Below are 12527 nucleotides of genomic sequence, written 5' to 3'. Positions count from 1 at the left end.
AACTTCACTAAAGACAATGAAATTACACTAATTTTTTTGGTGTAATTCAGTGGACAATTAAATAAGCATATGTGCTCTAACAGAGGTTTTCCTTAGGTAGAAATCTGTATCTTTGGAGCAGGAAAGTCTGATTTCTGTCCCCCTACTGCCATGAAGTTCTGAGTGACCACAGCATGCATCATACTGACAATCTTGACCTATGGATTTGTCAGGTTGTTTTTAGTTTCAACACACTTCTGGACTTTCTTGTTCTGTCCAGGGTTGAAAATGGGAGCACCAAAATAGCATGAGCAAGGCTGTTCTCATAGTACTGACAGGAAGTAGAATCTTAGTACAACGATTCCCATTGGCAAGCCTGTTTTCATGAGATTTCCAGCTCGAAATTTTCATTCAGAAGGTTCAGATACTTTAGAGAAGTATCCAGAATTCTGGGTATTTATCCAAATCAAACTCCTACCATCAAACCTTTTGAGGTTCGCCTATCACAAAGCCTCTACAGGATATGCATTGTTGTACAATTTTGAATATAGTATGCCTCCAAAACCTGAAAGTTAAAACATATATAATGCTGGTAGTAAAAGTTAGAATTGACAGGCAACCATTTGGCAACGTGAACTAGTATTGTTTTCACAGTCAGTGCATAATTTATCCATTCAAGGAAAAAAATACACTCCAGTGTAAACAGGCACAACTCTAGCACAACATAACCCCAGTTCTTGAGTGAAACCTAAACTACACAAACATTCCAACACCATCTGTATATATGCTGTACTTTAGTATACCATTTGTCATCTACAACTAATGCACTTTGCCTTTTGTGTGTTTGTGGGGGTGTGACTATTTCTTGAGGCAATACGTCTCATGACACCATAAATCTGTGTTTGTGATATCATAATTTCTGTGCCGGGAATGATTTTGGTACCACCATCAGGGAAATAATTTATTTGAACAAGCAAACAGAAGGAGTCTCTTAATGAAGAGATTTTTCGGTACATACAAATATTTAAATACATTAATAATAGATTTAATAGGCTTAAAAATGTTTTTTGAAGGATTATTAAAACTCATGCTTCAAGGCTTCAGCCAATCTAATATAAGGTGTTAAGATTCATAGAAGGCAAATTATCCCACAACTGCATACTGTAGGGTTTCTTGCATGTTCTTCTGAAGCATTTGGTGCTGGCCACAGAGAGAGAGAGGATACTGACTAGATGGAACTTGTGTCTGACCCAATATGGATATTCATATGTTCCTATGTACTCTGTGGCAAGCTGTAAGGATCTAAATTATAGAGCAGGGGTGGCCAAACAGTGGCTCCTGAGCCGCATGTGGCTCTTTTACAGTTGAAGTGCAGGTCACGGAGCCCTGCATGCCCCCCCATTCTCCACCTACCAGACTGTGTTGGGGGGAGCTTGGGGCTTCTGCCCTGCGGCGGAATGATGGGGCTTCAGCCCCGGGGGAGGCACCTGTCGGGACTCGGGGTGCACCTGCTGGGGCTTGGGACTTCAGTAGGAGCAGGGTTGAAACCTAGAGACCCCGCTCTCCTCAGGGCAGAATCCCCGAGCCCCTGTACCTTGCCACAGGGCAGAAGTCCGAAGACCCAGCTGGTGCACCCTGCTCTTAAACTTCTGAAGATTATTGCATATGGCTCGGAGGGTCAGTAAGTTTGGCCACCCCTGGTCTAGAGCAATATCCCCCTGGTTTTTGTTTCACCTCAGTGCAGCAAACTGAAAATGTGATGATGGCTTTGCGTTTATTGAATTAAATATGAAAAGGAATAATACAAGTTGTACCTATCAATTGTTATTTATTTTCATATTACATTCCAGTTATACTACAATGTCCCCCAGTTTTCATTTTGTCAGATTTTTTTTCAACTAGAACATGTAACCACTGTATGGGGTGCCCCACACCCATCCCTTAAGGGGTTAAAGGTGGCTAGGCAGGCCCTTTAACCACTTAAGCTGCACCTGGAGGAGGAGCCAGGGAGCAACTAATTAAAGGATTAAGCTCATCTGGGCAGGACCAGGCAGAGCTTGTAAAAAACAGATAACTGAGAGCAGACAGGGGCTGTAGGAAGAGATCTGCAATTACTCTGTGGCTAGGGAGAGTAGGTGCAGGAAGCAGTCCATGAAAACAACAACAACAACAACAACAACAGCAGCAGCAGCAAGGGGAGGATAGTGCAGACCTTAGTTGCTGGTTGTGGGGTCCCTGGGCTGGAACTTGGAGAAGAGGGTGGGCCCAAGATCCCCTAACAGCTAGTGGAGAAGTAGCACCATTAAGAGGCAGTGAATTGGAAGCCTGTTTGGAATTGCTGGTACAGAAAGACTTTGGAACACAATCCCCACCATCAGAAGGGGAAAACTGCAGTGACCTAGCTGGAAGCAAGGCTGAGCTATGAAGACTGGGGCTGAGCCTTTTGAGGGAAAGAGACCGAGTGAGCACCTGTAAGAAGGGGCATAAAACTGACCAACCTACTCCCCAGCTGTGACTATAAGGGGAGAGTTTCTGGTGGTGAGTAGGACTCCTTGTTATATAAATTGCTAGAAGGGGAGCAGGAGGTTTTGAAAGCAGTGTAGGGAACATTCTGGTCTGCTCAGATCTTTGGGAGTTTGCGCCAAATACATTCAATGCTAAAGTGATCAGCAGTGAAATACTCATGTTAGCATTGTTGTCATTTAAATTCACTGTAGAGACAGTGAGTTGAGTGCTGTAGTTCATAGCTCTCTCAGAACTAAAGCTGCTAAAAAATCAGAGACTATTTTGCAGGTATCTTTTAAAAAAATTAGTTTTCTATTTTATTTTTTAAAATATCATTTCATAGGCTTTGACTTTTATTTAAAATTTAACCAGCTCTCTTGGTTGAAAAATAAATTTTAAATTAAAAATTCTTTGGGTCCACCTCTGGTTTTTATTTGTTTTTTTTGGTCAAAATAGAGTTTTGGAACAAAAAATTGATTGAAAATTTTGAAATTCTGGAAGTTTCCTCCAGCTGTATTCAAAACTATTGTTTCAGACTGCATGCAGACTTAGGGAGACAGCATTGGTTTATGCTTTGTTTCATATTTTTAAGGTTACCATCACAAGCACTAGAAACCACTTTTGAAAACAAAAAAATTAGGTTCTGGAGCATAACTCTGCTGCAATGAATGGATTCTAATTCTAGGAAAAACCTGGTGTCTATATATTACACTTAGTGCTACTAGGAGTTGAAGTTTGTACTGCAATGTTACAGTAGTTATTTTTCAAATGTTTCAGGAAATGAATATTATTTGTGAGGGAGTGGAAGGAAAAGGTAGATGCATTGAAAGGAGTCTGTTCTAAGAAGTGTAAGGGGCATCATGAGCAGGAAAGGGGGAAAATATTATGCAGGAATAACGGCACTGTGATGCAAATAAATTGTAATAACAAACACAAGGCAGACACTGCTACGTATGGAGTGGTATCATTCTATTAATCTCTTCACAAAGACACAGTGGCCAGATTCTCAAGGTACTTAGGTGCTGCTCTGCTCAGCACTGCAATGTTTTCCCCCAGGTGGCCTGCCAGTTAGTGCAATCCTCATCCCAGAGCTAGACAGTCAGGATCCCTAATTCAAGGGAATAGTTAGAAGCCTAAGAAAGGGATCCTCAAAGCCAACAAGCTGAGCAGGGAGCCAGCTAAGCCACCAGGAGAGAGGCAGAGAGAAGAGAGGCCTAGGGTACGTCTATACTTGCCTCCGGGTTCGGCGGTAAGCAATCGATCTTCTGGGATCAATTGATCGCGTCTTGTCTAGACGGGGGAGCCTGCCTGCCGCGTGTGGACCCACGGTAAGTACCATGTAGTTCAAACTAAGATGCTTCGACTTCAGCTACGTTATTCACGTAGTTGAAGTTGCGTATCTTAGTTCGAACTGGGGGGTTATGGTGGACCAGCCCTTAGTCACTAAGTGGCTGACCTCGTATGCCAGGCTGACAGGCCTGAGAGAGGCACCTCAGCCACAAACCCTCTTCTGGAATTGGGCACCTAAACCAGGTCAGCCACTTAAGTTGCCTGTGCCCTAAAACTCTTTCTCCTGCTGCTGTTCAATACCTCTCTCTATCATCCTACGTTTCCCGTGATCCCAGATATCTCTTGTGCATGTGCTGTGTTACCCCGCACCCCCATCTACTAGTGACTTGCATCCACCCTCCTGCTGCAGAGACTGACAGGTCTCAGGTCTGAGCCATACTCAGAGTACTTATAGGATTGGGCCCCACTGGGGAGATAAGCATTCCCCGCACCTAGTTTGAGAATCCCACTTCAGGCCCTCTGGGGCTTTGGTTTGAGTTAGGATTCCAAACAGCTCAAATAGCTGTTGAACTGGAGCTGGCAACTGCCCACTGGCAGAAACTTTGGTCCCTGCGGGGACTTACCTACCTACATGGTTAAGCAGCAGCGGAGTGACAGTTTTTTGAAAATGTCAGTGGCACCTAAATACTTCTGAGGAGCTGGGCCTGTGTCCTTGTCTCTTAGTAAAACAAAGAGCAGGAACTTCATACTTCTGGTTTAAAGGAGGGCCTGATCCACAGCCCGCTGGGGTCAATAAAAAGACTTTGTTCAGTGACTTAACTTAGATAACCCATTGGAGCCCTAAATATCTTACAAACCACACAACTGGAAAATGAAGTAGAGAGATGGTGATAATCCTTCAATCAAACAGTAAAGGAGGCAAAACACTGATTGGTAGAACCACTGACTACTTTATTTTGGCTATATGTAGCCTTAACAGTAACATTTTCAGGTGTATCCCACAGTCTCACTTGACAGCAGTTAACTGTCAGTTAACAGAAATCCTACTAGTTGCCATTGCCTATCCTGTGAAACCAGATGCCTTTGGTATAGCTCGGATTACAAAATGCTCCTAAAGCAATATGGTAATTTAAATTACATTTTGCAGACAGGCGAGGTGAATATGCAGTAGACAGAGATCTCAGTCAGCATTTTTTAAAATAAATGATTCATGACAGTCATATGCTAAAGATGTTTTTCAGTTTCAAGTTTTAATCTATTGCGTGGGAAATGCAGCAGTCTAACTCAGACCTGTTGAATGGAGACCATGAGGATGTGAATTAAAAATTGTCTGTCACAAGGGGGGGTGGGGACAGATGCATACTTGGCTGGCTGGCCAAGCGTGGAGCAGGAGTTAATTAATCTGCCTAGATTTCTTTCTTAAAGAAGGGAGAAGGAATATAGCTCTTTGTCAACTTAATTTTCAGTCTCTGACCTTTCACCTGAAGCACCCTGGGTTTGAATCCAGCATCAACCAAAGGGACTGGAACTTATTCTGATGATGTGACAGTAACATTTTCTACATGTGCTGAGTTTGGCAGTATTGGCTTCAGTCCCAAAGAACTAGAGCACAAATCAACTTTGGTCCAACTGGCAGTATTTGCTCTCTCAAAAAGAGGCCCCATATGGAAATAAACCAAAGAGAACTTTTTTTTTCCCCCTATTGACACGTAGGCTCTCCAAGGGCTTGGTAACACACCAATGAAGTTAATGAGAGCTTTGCCATTGACCTCAATAGGAGTAGGATCAAACCCAAGTAAAGTGGCAAGATGCATTGTGGCAAGGTGTGTGGGGAAGCCTGTAGTGTTCTGCACTCCACTCGACCTGTGACAGGAGGAGGATGGACACTTTTAGCCTTATCAAAGCTTAAAACAAGCTTTCAGAAACACAACATTTATCACCTGGCAAAGCAGAATGATTTCATTTGTGGCCACCACAACACAGTCCACAAGGAGATGTGATGAATAAGCTGAGATATTCTGTTCAGCAGACCTGTTGACTTTTCATATGTGGGAAGAGTGAACTGTTCTAGTGTTAGAAATTATGCATCTGCGTGTTTCCAGACAGCCTGCTGTAATATCCTCTAACCCATGATGATACAATTTCAGCACAATGCCCTAGAGGCTTGATGCACAAGATCCTGTTTATGTTAAACCAACTCTCACATTTGATACCCTGCATGCCAGGCTGAAGATTTACCACGTGCTCATAGTGGCTATGAAAGAAAGTGTGTCTATTGCTGCTTCTTTCACGAAGTTTTGCAACTTAGGAAATCACTAAATGCTATGAACTATTTGAGTGAGATTTTCAAAACTAACCTCCATTTGGCACACACACATTCAGGGCACATTGCATTATGGCCTTTGAGCCTAGGTTGGGGGTCATACATTTCCAGGGGTGCTATTTCTATCAATCACTTCTCTTCAGCCCATCACTGTAATATCTGAGTGCCTTCCACAGAGAACTGATAGCAGTCGCTAGAAGACTTTATGGACTTTCTAGCACTTTTTCCTTTTTGAAATAAAATCTCTGCTTGGGAATAGGATTTTAATGTTATTAATTTACTTTTAATTTTTTTCAGATTTTTTTTTGCGGCAATTTCTTTTCTTGTTGGTTGGCTGGGGGCTTGGGGCTGAAGGGGAAGTCTGGTGTGAGAATGTCATTCTTGCAGTATAAAGCCAATTTGCCTATTCTCCTCCTGAAACTTTGTTTCTTGTATTTCTTCAAGTTCTGCACTTTGGGACAAACTCCGCTCCCGGTTATGCTCAGGCAGTTTCATGGCACTCCATGCAGTTGTCTCTAGCACTGGTTCTCAACCATGGGCACATGTACCCCTGGGAGTACACAGAGGTCTTCTGGGGTTTCAGCAACTCATCTAGACATTTGCCTAGTTTTACAACAGGCTACGTAAAAAGCACTTGCACAGTCAGTACAAACTAAAATTTTATACAGATAATCCCGTGTTTATTCTGCTCTATATACTATACACTGACATGTAAGTACAATATTTATATTCCAGTCTATTTACTTCATAATTATATGGTAAAAAGGAGAAAGTAAGCAATTTTTCAGTAATAGTGTGCTGTGACACTTGTATTTTTATGTCTGTGTAAGCAAGTAGTTTTTAAGTGAGGTGAAACTTGAGGGCACGAAAGACAAATCAGACTCTTGAAAGGGATACTGTAGTCTGGAAAGGTTGAGAGCCACTGGTCTATGGTATAAGAGCAGACTTTGGATATGTGTACACTGCAGTTGGGAGGGGTGATTCTCAGCTCAGGTAGATATAAAGATAGTAGTGTGGCTGGTGGCTCAGGCTAACTACCCAAGTACAATCCTGCCCAACCCCATATCTCATACTGCCTGGATCACCACCTATGCCACCATAACCATACTACTGTTTTTAGTTCACTACTTCAAGCAGAGCTCGTGCATGTATGTCTACGTGAGCTGGATATCACACCTCTCAGCTGCAGTGTAGACATACCCTTTGTCCTGTGTGTACAACCTAGTTTAGAGGGCTTCTGTTTATTCAGTGGATTAACCAAATCTTCCAAACTGGGGGGAGGGATACAATTTCTGTGACCCCTAGTAACAATTCCTGAAAGACTTTTAAATGCCCGTTAAAATCTATAATTTCCCAGGATCAGATCTAGTGCTAGCATTCTTCATTTTTGATCGGCCATGCCAACTTGCTGTCAGTGATGAGAGAACTTTTCCCCACAAAATCCTTTTAGTAAATCTAAATTCTTCCACCATGAAGACATAGATATAAATTTGCCCTGTAGTACTTTTACCCATAAAGAACAGTTATCATTTCTCGCATCACATTTTTGTCCTGCAGTAGAATGCTATTCACTAATCATGTCCGTGTACTTGGTTTAGGGAGATCAAAGGAGGAATTCCATAATGAGTGCTTGATTAAAGAGTGTAATTTAACCTATTTTGTAATCAGTTTTATTTTGGGGGAGGTATTGTCTAGTAAAAATAAATGCATTCTAGAATGACTGGTAGTAAAATGGAATAAGACGAGGTCTCTGAAATTGTTTGCTAGTTTCCAGGCATTGCATGTGCCTTTCATCTCCTTCAATACACTGGAGATGCTTACAGAAGAAACAGATCTACAGTATCTTCTGAGTACATGATGTGGTTCAAAATATCCTCAAACAAATAGCACAGCACAAACAGTTTCAACAAATTCAAATGAAATCGAGCTTGCATATAACATAGCAAGGGTTATGTCCCCAATTTCTCCCATAACTTAAATTAACTAGCTTTCCTTATGTATTTGAATAAGCTGTTGACCTTGTTTGAATTTGGAATTCTAGGAAGAGAAACTTCTCCAGAGCAACCTGATTTCAAATATTACTGCTCCTTTGCTGCAAAATGAGCTGCTTAACAGACACAATTTAATTTAGGGCCAGATTTTCAGAAGTGCTCAGCTCCTGCTCCAAAAATGCCATGCTCTGTGAATGACAATGTGAATCTGGCCATTTGATTTAGGTCTTTAAATGAGATCTGGCTGGAGCTGAGCTTTTCTGAAAATCTGGCCTTTAAGCTTTTGTTCTTTCCCTTTAATAAGGCGATCCAGCCATTTTATTAAACAAGATACCCCTATAATTGATTGTGGTTGTCCATGACAGAGACTTTTTGTAACTGTTTTGAATTTGTCTAAATGCTGATATACTAATGTAGTGGGTAAACAAAGCCATCCATCTAACTTAAAAAATGCTCATTTCTCTTATGATGAAAGCATGAGTTGCCAATGCATACAAGCAGAGTAACAAAATGTAATATGTAACATGGATAAGAAAATCAAAATAGAATGTCACACGGTATCGCACTGGGTTTCAAAAGCAATCTACTAGCAGTCGATACATGAAAAAAGGAATAAAAGCAACCAATGAATGGCTTCATCTAAAGGCTATTAAAGTCAATGGGAGTCCAAAAGGCTTTGGATCAAACAACAAAAACAAACTACAGTAATTGAAAAGAAAGATAATATTTATTAGAGGTCCATATGATAAAGCACCAACTTGTAGCTTGACTACCCCCCGGTAATGAGGCCATCTCATACTTATGCCCATAAATCCTTTATACTACATGACAAATTCATTAACGTACAAATTGGCATGTAACGTATGCCACGTATTCAAGCTGGCAGAGCAGCTGTAAGAGCAGCTTATTTAGGGACTGCTGCACTAGGAAGGGAGAGGTCAAATGAGATCCTGCTGTGGCCAACGCTCTCCCTGCAGCATCCTCCAGACCCAGAAATGTGCAAAACGCTCCTCTGTCCCCTGCCATGTGGCTTTAAGAAAAGAAACTGCAAGGATGCATGAGCCAGAAGCCAAAGCCAGCAGAGAAGCATACAAAGCAGGGACTGATGGATTTTCCACAATTTTGACTGGATTGTCTCTGCCCTGTGCTGACTGTGGTTTGCGCCAATCCCATGCTGCCCCTGTCTCAATTTCTTCACCTCAGTCTCACTCCACATTTGCCTGCCACTAATACCTTCCTCTTCACCCCTGCTCTGACCCCTCACTTCTTTCCTTTTCCTTGCCTTGTCTTTCTGTGTAGCTAATCTGACAAATCCACTCTCCCACCCTCAAAAATGGCAGAACTAATGTGCCAGTTGTCACCATCCCATTGATAGCTCTGCTGGTGTGTTCTTATCCTTTCCCCCTACTCCCTGCCTGTCTTGTCTATTTAGAATGTAAGCTCTTTGGGTAGGGACTTATTACTAGTGTTTGTACAGGACTAGCACAATGGGACCACAATATTGGTTGGTCCATTGGCACTACAGCAAATAACATGCCTTACAATTATCTGTCAGAGGAAAAACTGCAAGAAGAAACTCATGGGGGGCTTCCTTTTCATGGGCCGCCTCCCACTGGACTTTCTGTGGGACGGATGATCTCATCATGGTGAGATCTATTAAAACAGTCTCACAAGGTCAGTGGTGCAAATCTCATATCTTCAGCAACTTAAAATAAGAGTGGACAAAGCTGTACAAATAGCACAGAGTACAGTCCTTCACTGATAGGGAACTAGATGACCTTATAAGTTATTTCCATATCTAATGTCTAAAATCCTTTGATTTGTATCTCCTAGAAATTCAGGGAGTGCAGTAGCAATATTCAATCTCTTACAGACATAGCATGTGGAAGACAGAGTCCAGACTTGGATAGAATCTCCTACTTTTTGCTGTTTAATGTTGTTTAAACTGAATTGTTCCATAAATGGTTAGACACTCTTGATAATGTGACTATAGTGATGGATCTTGGACTTGTAACGTGTCACAGATATCCTCATTTAAATGCAGTGACTCATTCCTTAAAATGTGATGTAAAGTCAAAAATCACCCAAATTCTGCAAATCTTTGGTGAAAACATCTGCAGAATTTGCCAAACATTTCTGCATGCTTCTGATTGACCTGAAATTAGTTAGTATAATTCTCCACTATGCATTTTTAAAAAAAAACTTACTATGTAGTCTGAAGTGTCTCTGCCATATTCTGGAAACATGGGAACATTCCCCATAATTAATTTTAAAATCAAAATTTCCCCACAGCATTTACCAAGTTTTGCAATATTTTCCCAGTGATCTTACCCATTAACTTCTTATCGCTCACTTACAGCTTTTCAGGACTCTCACTTGCACCGACCATCATTCTTCCATAAGTTCCTGTGCAGCAAAGACCAAGGCTTCTGGTTGTATCAGGAAATCTCTGTGCTTATCCTTTCTGCTATTGGAACACTGCACCATTGCTAAGCTACTAATAAAACCTTGTAGTAGAATCCTCTTTTGTAAGTCCATTCAATTTAACATTCTCAGTCTTCGGGTTTCTTGATTTATCCTTCCTTGGACTGTTTCTTTGTCCTTCATAAGGACACAGCCCTTTTGATGTTACCTGCAATATCCACAGACTGTATGGGTTTTAATCTCTTGTCTTGCTTCAGGTTTCGGAGCTTCTCACACTTTTGCCCCCCATGCATTGATCAAGGGTTCCCTAGTGAAAGATCTAGATGCCTGTTTAACTACCGTACTCAGCATTTTGAAACCATTAGTCAGGACTTGGATTGTGGCCATCAGAATATGGATATTTTGGGGCATGCAGTTACTCCCATACTTTTTTCACCCCCTGCATCTGGAAGACCGATAAGATTAAACAAGATGCTGGGGGACTTATCTCCTATTACATTTAGTTATGAGGATAAGTTAATAGCTGATTCCTGGCTATTCAGCTGAGCAAAGCTGAACTGGATTCAGGGATCTGTGACATTTTGTGTTACCACAAAATGGCATTTGAGCAACATGTCCTGAGATTGGCGGGATGGTAGACTGTGCTGTCAAGCTCTCTACTATATTCTGAACTTCCTTGACATAGTAGGCTTGGCCATTGTCATTCTAATAAGTTAGCCCTGTGACAATCTATATTAGCTGCAAGTCAAATGCATGATCCAGGCAAACTTCCATTACTAAAACCCATTAAATCCCAAGGCTTTCACTGTCATAAATGACAGCTGCATTGTCATAAATATGCATCCTGTGCTGCTGAGTAGCCCAACTGTAAAACTCATCTGTAGGCACTATGCGTTCAACTCGTCGCTATTAATTCACTGGGGTCCTTCCCTTCATTTCAGATTATCTCAAGTTTCTTCTCCCTAAAGTGATGTAACACTTTCTAGGGAGACTAGAAGAAGACTGGAGCTTGTAAAAGGAATAAAGACTTCCAGAGGAAACTTCAAGCCAATCTATGCCTCTTCTGTCTGTAGCAGATTTGATACTGTTGTCGTGGTCTGTTTAACGTTCTCTCAGAAGCAAAACTCTTCTAAAGCTTCTTTCGCATCCTCAGATCATCCATCATACTGGGTTATTTTTCTATGTAGAAATCATGACGTGTTCTTTCTATGTATAAAAACGTACAGTGATTCCACTTCCTTCAGTGAATTGTGCTTAGTTACATTCAAACAATTAAACCCTTGGGGGGGGTGAATGTAAATATCCAGTGTTGTTGTTGCATACGCCTACATCCTCGCATATTCAGGCTTTTATCTCAATACAATCACCCATCCTTTAAAAAAAAAAAAAAAAAAAAAAACCGTACACAGGGCCAGAGCCTAAGCTGGTATAAATCAGTGTAGCTCCATTGACTTCAGTGGATTTAAGCCAGCTGTCAATCTGGCCCATGATATCCTCCTGATATGTGGTGGAATTGAGGGGGATGAGTGTCCCAAAAATGTAGTCAACAGGTGAACCTGAGATTGATCCTGCCTTGACAGTAGTGATAGTGAATACTTATGAGCAGAATGAAAATGAAAACCGGCCTATTCTGTTAATTAGCCATGATGAAATAGCTCACATGTATCTTCTGCCGTATGCTTTCCTTGCCTGACAATGCTTTCCTTGCCTGACAAGAGGTAAGCTACTGAACCCAGTGGCAGTTGTCAGAGGACCGAGATATGTAGGGTGGAGTCCAGGTGGTGACAAAAAAACAGTGGAAAGCAAGATGGCTAATAAGGGCTGAGCAAAGAGAAAAGGGTGAAGGAAAAGAAGAGTGACAGAAAATGGAAGGAAAGGGGACAAAATTGGAGAACTGCACACAGGAAAGAAAGACAGGAGAGCTAGAGACAGATGTAAGACATCCTGCCTGAAATAGGACCTGTAGTGAGTCGGTGTGGCTCCCCTCCTGCCCAGAAGAGGGAGCCCACGTGCAG

Source organism: Trachemys scripta, chromosome 5 (genome assembly GCF_013100865.1).
Source record: "Trachemys scripta elegans isolate TJP31775 chromosome 5, CAS_Tse_1.0, whole genome shotgun sequence".
Classification (NCBI taxonomy): domain Eukaryota; kingdom Metazoa; phylum Chordata; order Testudines; family Emydidae; genus Trachemys; species Trachemys scripta.
Note: the sequence above shows the minus strand (reverse complement) of the source record.